This window comes from Melitaea cinxia, chromosome 4, assembly GCF_905220565.1.
Source record: "Melitaea cinxia chromosome 4, ilMelCinx1.1, whole genome shotgun sequence".
NCBI classification, from domain to species: domain Eukaryota; kingdom Metazoa; phylum Arthropoda; class Insecta; order Lepidoptera; family Nymphalidae; genus Melitaea; species Melitaea cinxia.
Window position 1 is genome coordinate 1,835,286 of NC_059397.1, and position 12,601 is coordinate 1,847,886.

A 12,601-nucleotide genomic window follows, 5' to 3' on the forward strand; every position below is an offset into this window, starting at 1 on the left:
CACTAACTAATGGCTTCAACCCTGAGTAAGCAATGAAAGGGCTATTATAGTTTAACTAGCTTTTCTAGGTCTCGAACTAATACTGAAAACGTTTTATTCGAACAGAGTTATGTGAGTTTGAATTCAGTGAACCGAAAAGATAATTTTTTGAATACATTTTTTTTAACTTTTTCAGTTCCTAGTACTTCCTACAATGTGTATTTTTTTTATTATTATTATTCAAATCATTTTTGTTTTTTTTTAATTTTTTTTTTTAATTTAATAAAAAATATTCTTTAGTATTCGAAGTAGTAATTATATAATAACAGTACGTAAATTATTTTAGTAACATTTAAAAATTAAGTCATTTTTAAATTTGTGTTGTATTTTTATTGTAATTACTATTGTTTTTTTTTTGTAATAAATTGCATATAATTTAATTTACTACATCTAAATTTAGTTACGAGTTTTTACCTGGATTTGAACATACAAATCAGGGAAGGTCCGTAGCTACTAAGTAAGCCGGTGACGGTGGTGAGCCGGTCTACTTCCCCGCCATCAGATATGTTGACGCATTATAAAGCAATAATAAACTGTCAAATATGAACATACAAATCAACGAAGTTCACAGTCATTCGTTGACATGGTATATTTTCATTTACAAATCTTAATATTTCCGAAAACGTTGCTGCTTGCTAACGTGGAAATATTTTTTACGCATACTTATTCCGCAAATAGATCGTAAATAAATCGTCATCAAAATATGATATTGAATAAATTCAATCAATTTCATCCCCTACTCCTCCCCCCAAAATATTGCAATATTTGATATATGTTACAGAATTCGGTCGAGTCACACTTTTGATTAAAACATGGCTCATATTGAATTGGTTGGAATTGATTGATCGAAGTGCATTATAGACATTTAAAAACGAAACAGACCCCATAGATACGACTTCGCTGACTCAGCGTGTATCATTTAAAGTAACCCTGAAATCATAAATCGTCGAAAAATGTATATATTATATATATTATATATATTACGTAAAAAAAATTGTTGCAGATGCAGCTTTTGAACTATTAAGATGATTTGTAGTTTTAACAGAGACAAATGATTAAGGATTTGAAAGTATTTGCAATTATTTCGTTTATATTATTCACTAAAAACTTGAAGGTGACGTGATTATAATTAATTATAAGACATTAGCAGTCATTTGTCGTTAAAAGTTTATTTACTTAACACTGTAAAACTTCGAATATACAATAAAATACCAAGCTCTTATAAGGGTTTACCACTGATAGTATTCAAGAAGGTTTTTTATGAATTTCTGTTAAATAAATTATATTATAATGTTAATGACTACTTAAATGACCATATGTGACGTAGATTTTGTTATTAATTAATTAATATTTTTTTTTATTGACATGATTTATTTCGTTTTTTAACAATTTATAAATTAAAATGAACTATTTATGTTACATTTAACTAATATTTGCACACCGAAAATCGGTAGAATGTTGGCTAACTATTAATTTGACAACCTGTTTACAAATATTCTGGCAAAATAAATAAATTATTATTATTATTATCTGGTTTGTACAAGTGCAACTTAAACCTACAAATTACAAATTTGTATAATATAAAAGTCGTTATGTCAAGAAAGTAGACTTTAGGTGGTTACATTAATTTTGGAGTATTTACCAATTTACTTATCAACCAGTTAAAATAAATAAATTAATATAACAACTTAATAGTTGTTATAGATTTTTTAATTAAACGCTTAATAAACGCTTCACGCTTAACGGCCCCAAGTAGGATTCACTCCAGTGTCGGGGGTCCGGACATACACACAATACACAAGCACAAACGCCCAGACCACGACAAACATCTATATGACCAATACAAATGTCTATCGTGAGCGGGGATCAAACCCGCGACCGCCAAAGCAACAGCTAGTGCTGTGGCCGCTGCGCCAATGCGTCGTCAAAAAATGATTCGCTTATTAGTGTTATTATTTATAGCAATCATTGTTTGTATAAGCAGACAAATACATAATGGTCCTTACTAAGTATGGTTAGAGTAAAATTAGCATTTTTAGACTCAATTCAATATTTTATACCCTTATACTTGTATATTACGTGATTCTTTTTTTAATTACACGAATATCGAAAAACTTTTTTTATTCTAACCCAGAAGTGAGGTAGGGCACAGCTGGAAATTAACATCAGCAGGCTCAAAATCTGGAGCAGCTGGACTAGGGAAGTACCTTACAGAAGATCACAGCTAAATAATACTACATTCAAGCAGTCTTGTGTTCCTATGAGTAAGGCGACCAGAGCGGCTATCAGTATTGAGGGTACATTCGGCAACGCGCTAGCGATGCTTGTAGTATTCAGACGTCTATATAAGCTACGGTAATCGCCTACCATCAGTGAGTCGTACGCTTGTTTGACGACCTAGTTATTAAAAAATATATTTGTAGATAACCTAATAACATTTGTAGATAACCTAATTTAAATACTAAAACGAAACAAAAATTCGAATACAAATTCCGTGGTATCAAAAAAATGGTACAAAAAATTATTTTTACCGGCGCTAACAAGTTTACGAGTAATTGTATACCGAATCGTTCGATTGAAATATACCTATCCGGACGCGTACAATCGAATGTGCATATCAATCGACATTTATAGTGATGGGTTATGCTCTATCGATATATTTCTGTGTTCGTCTATTAACAATTAGGTTTGAATGTGTATGCATCGGGTGAAACTTGCAGTGTTGTGCACTTTCAATGTTAGTTAAGGAATTTTGTTTTAGTCTGTAAAGTATTAAATGTAATCAAATTTGATGTAAAAGTTTGTGAAGTTTGATTCAAGATTTTGAATCGCTTTCATTTAGTACTCGTACTTTGCAGTCTTTTGAACTACCCCCGTAAAAGCTAATACAATATACAAACGTTACAGTGTAAAAATGCCAATTACATTTATATCCGTTCATTAATCATTATATAGGCCATTTACCGAGAATAGCTGTAGGCTATATAATATTTCAATACGTTTTTTTTATCTCAACTTAACGCGAGTGAAACTGCACGACTTCTTCTTTCTTTCAATTCAAAGTAAACAAAATTATTTCGTAATTTAAAACTACTATTATCATGACATAAGTAAATAACAGACAAATAATTAAACACAAAAAAAAATCTTTCAGAAAACTCGAACCGGATTTGAATGAATCAACGTATATCATACAAAATCCTCAAACAATATCCAACGTAAACCCCGCGATCTAATGCAAAACGTCGATAATAGCAATTCGCAGACCTATTTCGAATCGGAGGCTTTGTAACGCATTCCGCGGAGCCCACATTACCATGTCAAACGCGCCGCTTCGCACGGCCTTCTGAATTTTTAACAATGTACATTCTACCACTTTTTTTTGTCTAAACTAATCTCGAATTAGTTTCAATTTAAATAAAGAAAAATATTATTTAATTTATTAAATATTGTTATATTTTAATATATATTTTATCACATATTATTTCTTTTTTTTTTGTATTCAAAATTCGAATTTATTTTATTTCATCTCTTGTACGTCCTAAGTTTAGTAGGTTGAGAATATAATTAGCGTGTAATAAAGAGTTTTGTATGTATTTCGAAATAAAACTTAAATAAAGAAATAAAAAATTTGTGATTATTTAAAATTCATATTTATAATTATAATCTTATTTTTATTGACACTGGGCAAAGTAATGAATGATTTTTTTGATTGTTCCTTTTTGTTGCTCCTTTTTACTCATGTGTAATATTTTATCAAATACATAAGTAAAAAAAGAAATTATATGATTTCTTTTCGTGATATAAACTACAATTATTTTTCCTTGACTGCTTATATTTAAGCTATTTTAAATATAATGTAGCCCGCGAAGCTATTTATAGCATGCAACTTTTTCAATCAAGGTCGAGAACCTTAATACAAATTGCAACTCCATTGCGGGTTGTCAGCTTAGTGCGTCTAAGAATTTCTTTCGAAACATAAAAGTTTTCTAACGACGTATACCTCCACTGTTGAGATTGAGACGCAACTCAAAGGCCTCCGTATATAAAGTTATTAAAACATATCTCTTATTATATGGTTTCCTCGTAACATTCCAAAAGGAACCCCATTTTAACTCAGTGTTAATTTAACCAAAATTTCACCATAATTAAACATTCAAACCTGAAGACGTTGCCGTAATGCCATCAAACGAATTATTCCTCGCGAATATAATCTTAATGTGATTTGTAATAGAGTGTACATTTGTGTAACATAAATCTACCAATATATCCATATAGGTACCTATAGATAAGCCGATTTGAAAGGCACGCGTGATCAGAGGCCGATTGCGACCCTCCTGGAATCATATTTTAATATTGTGAGGGTGCTTCGCAAGATTTAACCTAACTGTTACGTGCCAGCGTTGTTCCTACGTGTCCAACTAAACTTGAAAACGTTAAAAATATATTATATTATACATTTTAGAAAAAAAATTTAGAAAAAAAAAAACATGTGGTGTCGTGGGACACCAGATAGGAACGAAGAACCTTATTATAAAAATAAATTTCAAGTTCTTTTCGAGGTATAAAGAAAATAATTGTTCGGGTATACATTTTTATTATGATTTTTTTATCGATAAAAATCCAAAAAAACTAACTTGCAAAATTATCTTAACACTTTTATTTTATTTACAATAATTTATTAAAATATACAATAATAATTATCGAATAATATAATAATAATAGAAAACTGCAATAATAATAACAGACATCACTAGACTATAAATTAGACACTGTATAGCCATCATACATGACTATACATAAGAACCTTACGCTTTTATTTAACGTTACGGACTTTTTTTTGCCAAGTACCCTTAAGCAACGCACCGTAAGGAACTTCGTTCTAAAAATATTATTATTTTATTTTCAATTGAAAAATCATACAAGGTTACTGTGATAGAGTTCCAAAAGACATTAAGATATAACAAATTTACCTACAATGTAAATTAAGTAAACCCGCTTTATCTTGGCGACTTTTACCACATCTTACTGCGATTAACGCGGGCCCCGAGCTTACAGGTCTTAAGATTTTGTTAATTACTGCCTACATTCAAATTAAATACCGCTTACTCTGTATAAAAATTCTATTTAAATATTTTTTCCGGCTTTCTTGAGATTAATGGCTTTACGTTTTTTCTTATGAGTATTACAGTGTTTTTTTTTTTTTTTTAATAAGCAAATATTCCACGCAAACTCAGAAGTTTTCTTAGTAATGAAATATTATGTAATGAGACTTTAGTTTACTCCTGGCCTTACGTCATAATCTAAAATAACATGGTTATTTTAAAATTAAGTGATGTAGGCTCTTAAATACAATTTAGTAATGAAACAAAGCCAAGGCCCAAGTTAGCGCCAAAAATGGCGTGAACTCGTGTGTTTTGCCCATAGTCACCTAGCTGGGCAGGCGGGTTGGTGACCGCAGGGCTGACTTTCTCGCACCGAAGACGCTGCTGCCCGTCTCCGACCTGTGTATTTCAAAGCCAACAGTTGGGTGGCTATCCCGCCATCGGTCGGCTTTCAAAGTTCCAAAGTGGTATTGGAACTGTGTTATCCCTCAGTCGCCTCTTACGACATCCACGGGAAGAAAGCTGGTTGCTATATTCTTTACTGCCGTAACCATCAACAAATTTTGTTAGATTAAACAGAAATTTAGATTCTAACGATATTCAAATATTATGAAAATATATATTTTTCATTACCGCTTACATGTATTGTTCTTTATTTAGATTATTTGCGTACGAGTTTAATAAATGCGAAAAAGAAGACCAATTTTTCACAAATAAAACCACATCAGTTTTAGTACAAAACAAATAAAAGAAACTGAAAATTTCTTGAAAGTAACAAAATCGTCGATAAGATCAGAACGTACGCCTTGCTCAAGAAGCCACGTATCACTTTCGCTATCAGAAAATTGCCTTTTTAATTCGCGTCGTGTTATATATGTATATAAAATGGGAGATTTCTTTTCGAACGGACGTTTCACTTAACCCGCGTTATCAGCTGATGCAAAGCAGTTCGGGACAGAGATAAATGACCTTTGCAGGTGCCGTGTGTGCCGCCTAATGGTTCAAAAGTAATCAGTCATGCTACGAAATATATTTAGATAAAAATAGACGCTTAGTATTTAATTTTTATTTTCATTTAAAGTTGGATATTATATATGTATAACACAAATAAGAAATATATATATGAGATAGCTTACATATTTGTAAACAAGAAGTGGCGTCTTTTGTCAATACGGATTGTTCATTAACTATTTATTTCTAGATCGAAAACCTTTATTCTCATAATAATTTTCACTATTCGCTTAAATGAAAAATACAATAAAAACATTAAAAAAAACATTTTTTTTTTTAAATAAGTTCAGTAAGTTTTTAATAAGTAATTATTTCTAGTCGAGCGTCTTTAATTTTCAATACATCCCCTTCAAATGAAATCGTCCACCAAAAATTATTTTGAATATTATATTTGTAATAATAATAATAATAATAATCGTTTATTTCAGAAAAAATACATAGTCAAAATTAAATTAAATTAGGTGTTAGTAATAATTACACTTGAAATAAAATAAAACAAAAAGAGTTTGTGCTAGGTACTGTCTTTTTACTGTGGATAATTCTATGTGTTTATTAAACATGTTGAAACTAACAAAATCAGCGCTTTAATACATGTGTGTCAATTATTACCAATGATAAGGTTTCGCAAAGTACTAAGTTTAGTTAATATATTCACAGCGCCATCTCGTATCAGGTGATATATTTTTATCATATTTTAGATAATTAATGACAAGATTTCGGACAATAAAATACTTAATTGAAAATATTCTCAGCACTATCTCGTATCATATCTTTATTAACATATTTTATTTAATTGACCTCTAACACAATAATAAGTATTATTTACTTATAATTCGATAACATAAACAACTGACCAAAGCTTTTTAACTAATATAAGCAAAAGTTCGGAAATCAATTTAGGATAGCGAAAAGAATATTATAAAATAAAATACCAAAACTAAATCCAGCACACAAAAAGACAAAAAATTCGAAAAAACAACAAAAAAAAATTACAAACTATTCACAGAACGCTATAAATCTTAACGATACATACGGCATATTTACTGTAACGACAATAAAAAGACCATTTCGAAACTTGTGTCTCAACCAGTCCGCTGCAGGCTGTCCGCCTCGTATTTGGTAACAGCGGCCATACCTCTGTATAAGGAAGGCAGCATTCCCATATACGGTGCCATTCTCCATGTAACCCGGTACAATCGCCGACGATTCTGTATCGCCTGAATCTACACCGTTCTTTTCTGTTTAATAGACTGTACTTATTCTAGACAGATGATATTTTAAGGGCTATCCGAGCCTTGTTCGGGGCTAAAAATATCTCCCATATAGGTTCAAAATATAGCTTTTGTTAAATAAGACTTGTTTTTATGGTCGTGATGCTTAAATTGTGCATGCTAATTCAGCTGTTAAACTATTTTCTAAATGCTTTCTAAGCTTCTGACTAAACTGATTCAAAAAACTACTGTTATATTAGTTCCTACTGATTTAATTGGGATTTAAAATATAATGTTACTATCATTTATAAGGGCGTAAAAACAATGAGAAGAAACAGTAAAACTATGACGGCATGTCGTTATAGTTGACAGTTCATATATACTTGTACTTATTAATAGGATAATGCTAATTTCCAGATAATGACATTACTCTAAATATATTGGTAACATAATATTGATTACTAGCGACCTCTATCTGTCCATATCAAATAATAAAACCTTCTCCGAAACACGCTGCATCTTATGATATAAATATTATTCCGATCGGTTCAATAGTTTTCGCAGTATAAACAAACAAAAAAAACGGCTCTTCATTTATTAGTACAGATATTTTTAGTTCTAAAATGCAATACTTAAGAGAAATTAATAAGTATTGTAAGTCGAGTGGAACTGAATGGATTATCATGTTAAATGTCACAAAATTTGACTGGACTAATATGAATGAACACTACAAGCTTATACAAGTTTCCCCTAAAAACTCCATCAACGAAAAAGGATTCAACGAGATTGTAATCTTAACGTAATATCCTATTGGATGCGTTAACTTCCTATTTTACGAGAAAAAGAAACTAAAGGAAGAAAAACATGGAAACGTCATTTCGGTCGTAAATCATGTCTTGACGTTGTGACAAATACATTTTTCTAGCATTGTCAAATATCTATGGTATCGTTTTCTTATTTTTTTTGAAATATTTTGCTAAACGTTAAATCGACAACAACCGCACCAAATTCGGCTAATTCTTTTTTTTTTAGTTTTTAAAAATGTAATAAAACAATGATTGTTAAAACTTTACGTGATTAGATTCCAATTTATTGGGACATGAAATGATACCTGACAACGATATTGACAGTTACACAAATTTAGGGGGCGCTGTACGTCAAACGTTTGTCCACAGACCTAAAAGATAGATTTCGAGAGTGGATATTGAGAAAACGTAATAATTGACAATAGCTATATATAGAATACTATCAACAAGCCAAAGCCACTATAGACAATATTGGAGGAAGACATTTCTGATATTTTTGGACAACATTAATGTCCCAGCGAACTATTTGATACGTCCGTTTAATTGGACGGCTAGACGTATCATTGAACAACGCCATTCGACCAAACGCCTAAATGTCGATTAACCGGTGAATGAACACAGCCAGACGACGCTCATCTAACTGGTTGAATGTCAATTTAGGATCATTTTTTTACCCTTAACTTAAATTATCAATTACACCTATATTTAGTAATTGTATTGTATAACAAATACCTAACACACGTTTCATATAATGTAATTTCTCAAACAAAAAATTGAAATAATTGATACAATATAGTAAGCCATGGACGACTGAAGTCTATACTAGAAACTAGGACACTAATTATGCTTTTTACCGAATTTTGATACAGTTCCGTTACAGAAAAGGATTAAGTCAAATGTGTAAAAGTGACAATTACTGATTGTAATCTATTTAAATATAAGAAAGCTTATAATATTAATGTTATTTAACCAATTAAAAAAGAAAGTTTCTCGATTCGACGATATTTTATGCGTTACCTCAACGTTTACTGGGTGTAACAATATTTTGACAATTCTTATTTATTTATCAAAAGCTGTTACTTGTTGTGTGGTTTCATTTAAATTTGTTTGAGATCTGTGAGTTATTCCTAATAATGCGTATTTAATTGACTATTATTTAAACTACCTAAAATTATGATGTCCTTATTTTATTACTTCTCGATGTAATTTGAAGTCGGTTTTTAGTTTGATATTAAACAATTATTCTTCAACACGCTAAGCCGAATGGATATCAGTAATTGTATAATTTTATTTATTTACAAATTATCGCATAAAAATTAACAATATTTTGGCATCAACTAAATGAACATTATTATTGTACATGGGAGTAATACCTAGTAATTACTGCAATCCATATACGTAGAAACCAATTCTGTAGAAGTTGCGTAAGACGAGCCTTGAACCGTGTAATACAGAGAGATAGTAAGGGCGCGTTCACAATAACGCAAATCTTTGACAAAAGTTTTTTTTTTTTATATCGGTACATATTTTTTTTATTATTATTAATAGAAATACAAGGATAATAATTATTTCATTAAAAACCATCTTTAGAATATCCAATGAATTGGTAATTGCAATGATATGTGGCAATGATCTTAAGTACAGATTGTTTTGCAAAAACCCAAATAGTATAAGAACTCAAATAACCTTTCGGTAAATAAAATAATAATAAAGCATATAGTTCAACTAATTAGGATAATCTGTAATTTGCTTTGTAACAATTTTTTATACGAAACAAAGTTATAATTAATAAAAATAATAAAAATATCGTAGACATAATTAATTTATAAATACTAAAATATATTTTTACACAGAGTCGTCTGTTCCAAAGATTCCAAGACTGCTTATATACAATTGCTGCTGCTGCTATGTAATTCAAATCACTATGCAATTTCACTGCCAACGGTACCACAAAAAGCCAATATCATTTATTTCTTTCGTCTCATAATTATTAATTTTCTCGTAAATTTTCGTCTTACGTTTCGATATGTCTATGATGAAATTTTATCACCAACAGCTTACACACAGTGAGCTGCTGAGTTACACAGTTTATATAATTTAAAAAAAAGTAACTACGGAGTTTCATACCGTTGCTTCTCTGTAGAATCTGCTTTTAGAAAAGGTGGTAACATCACTTTTAAAAAGAATTAAAGTTTTAATTTGTAAAATGATGATTCGTTGGTACTTTTGAGACTTATTTGAATAAAATATTTATAATTTGATTTGATTTAGTCATCAAGCGTTCTATTTAATCTAATGATTTTTGAAATCATATCTTGACATAAAGAAACATACTTCACAAATTGTATTACACAAACACATCCTAATGTGAACGCTGCCACAACCTCATACATTACAAGGCTTTACGGAGGATACTCAATAATTCCATATAAAGGAACCCACAAAGGAGATAAAGATAACTGCAAGAGATCCAATATTATAATTGCATGCCGAGAAAAAAAATCAAAAATGTTTTACGATAGCTTTTACACGTCCGGAAATTATGTGTGATTATATTTAATTAGCACCTGTGTTTACCGATTACGTTTTTTAACACATGCATTTTAATTGCAGGGCTGAGAGTGGCATTTCAGCAGCGGAGCACTTTAACCTTAACTCTTTTCTTCATAAAATCTTTGCCTAACAGTGGGACAAATATAGGAATACGAAATATAGTTTAAATCTGAACGCAAATAACAGCTTCTGTTTAACGGCTTTTTTTTGTTTAATCGTGTAGGTAGGTTAAAGTAAATAATACACCTACATGTTAGGCTTCTATAAAAATGTTTCATTTTTAAATTTGAATCCTCAAAAAGAAATTCAAATGGTTCTTAACAACAGATGAATATTGTTAGGAAGAGAAACCTTGTCATTTAAAATATTCTATTTTCAAATATTTCATTTTGACCACGTATTTAATTCACAAAAGCCACAGATAATCCAATAAATCTAATGCCTCTCGCTTGTAACCTACTTGCAAAGGCTGTTATTATATTATTATTGTAGAATATTAATTTCCTACAGTTTTTTGAATACCAGAATAATTTTATTTGTAATATCATACAATCGGGGTCTGAATAGACTATAATACATATATTTGTCAGATGCGAACGAATCCGAGACCGCTAGCACATCAGCCACTTGATATGTTTCATCGTTTTCATACTCAAGATAAATATCAATTTTAATGTCATTAATAAAGATGTATAGTAATTATTATTATAATGAAATTACAACATTGATTATAATCACTTTCCTCTTACAAAAAAATATTATTATCGATTCCGCTGTCATGTCAATTAATGTCAAGATAGTGTTGAGATAAGAGTCAAAATTAGTTCATTAATTATATTTACAAGACGAATTTATCTGCAATGATATTTGAGTATATTTATTAATATCTTAAATGAAAAAACAAACTTGTCTGTCTGTAGCGTTAATGAAGCCAAGTTGTCCGACCACTCTAAAATAAATTTACTATCGTTAGTTCTAGAAAAAAATTACCAAACAAACACTCAAATGTGTGTATGAGCCATAAAGTGTATCGTGTTCTGTGCGTTTGTGTTTGTGTTGTGTGTGTGGCACAGGATTTCGTCCTACTGAGTGTAGTCACATGTATCTTATTGAAATAAATTTTAAATAACTTGAAAGAAAATATAAAATCCAAGGTATCCTTTAGTTTAAATCAAAACTTCTTAAATGTTCATTTCTCAAACAAAATTCTTCTCTATGACGCATATGACGTAACATTTTAACACCTGTTTAAAAATCACTTTACAACTTTCTCTTAATTAATTATAGCGTAAAGGAGATAAAACCGCGGGCGCTGATTAGTTAATGATAAGGTAAACAAGTCGACGGTATTTCGAAGGCTTGTCGTTGACTCATGACCATCTGGCGCCGGTTATATACCGGTACCGGTTACTTGATTTGTGTCATTATTGCAAAAACTTTTTAATATAACTTTATTAATTTATGTATTATAATATAAAAGATAAATATGTAAATGGATTCCTGTGGAGATAACAATCATAACTCTTACGGGCTTGCACATAATGGCGGTTTAGTGCGCCTTATCAGATTTCTAATGACGTCATAAATTGTTAAGGATTTTTATTCAAAGCCTTTACTTAAACGAAATATACAAAATTTACACTAGACATTTCCTTAAACTGTTACCGATTTTATGTTTTTTATGCAATTTTTTTTTTATTTAATATGAAAATTGTTTGCATTTCTCTCAACAAACCTTTTCATATGATACTCACATTACGTTTGTGCATGAAAATTAATAGATCAATTAATTAGTCACGGTACAATCTTCAAAAAAGGTTTTTAATAAATAAAAAATTAACAATAATAATAATTTTGTTATAAATAAATTGGCTAT

The 12,601-nt window shown here is 30.1% G+C and overlaps 1 protein-coding gene across 1 annotated transcript in view; it reads left to right on the forward strand.

The window, feature by feature from the left end:
* Nucleotides 1-12,601, forward strand: part of LOC123670007 (teneurin-m) — a 305,041-nt gene that overhangs the window by 214,965 nt on the left and 77,475 nt on the right. The window lies entirely within an intron of this gene.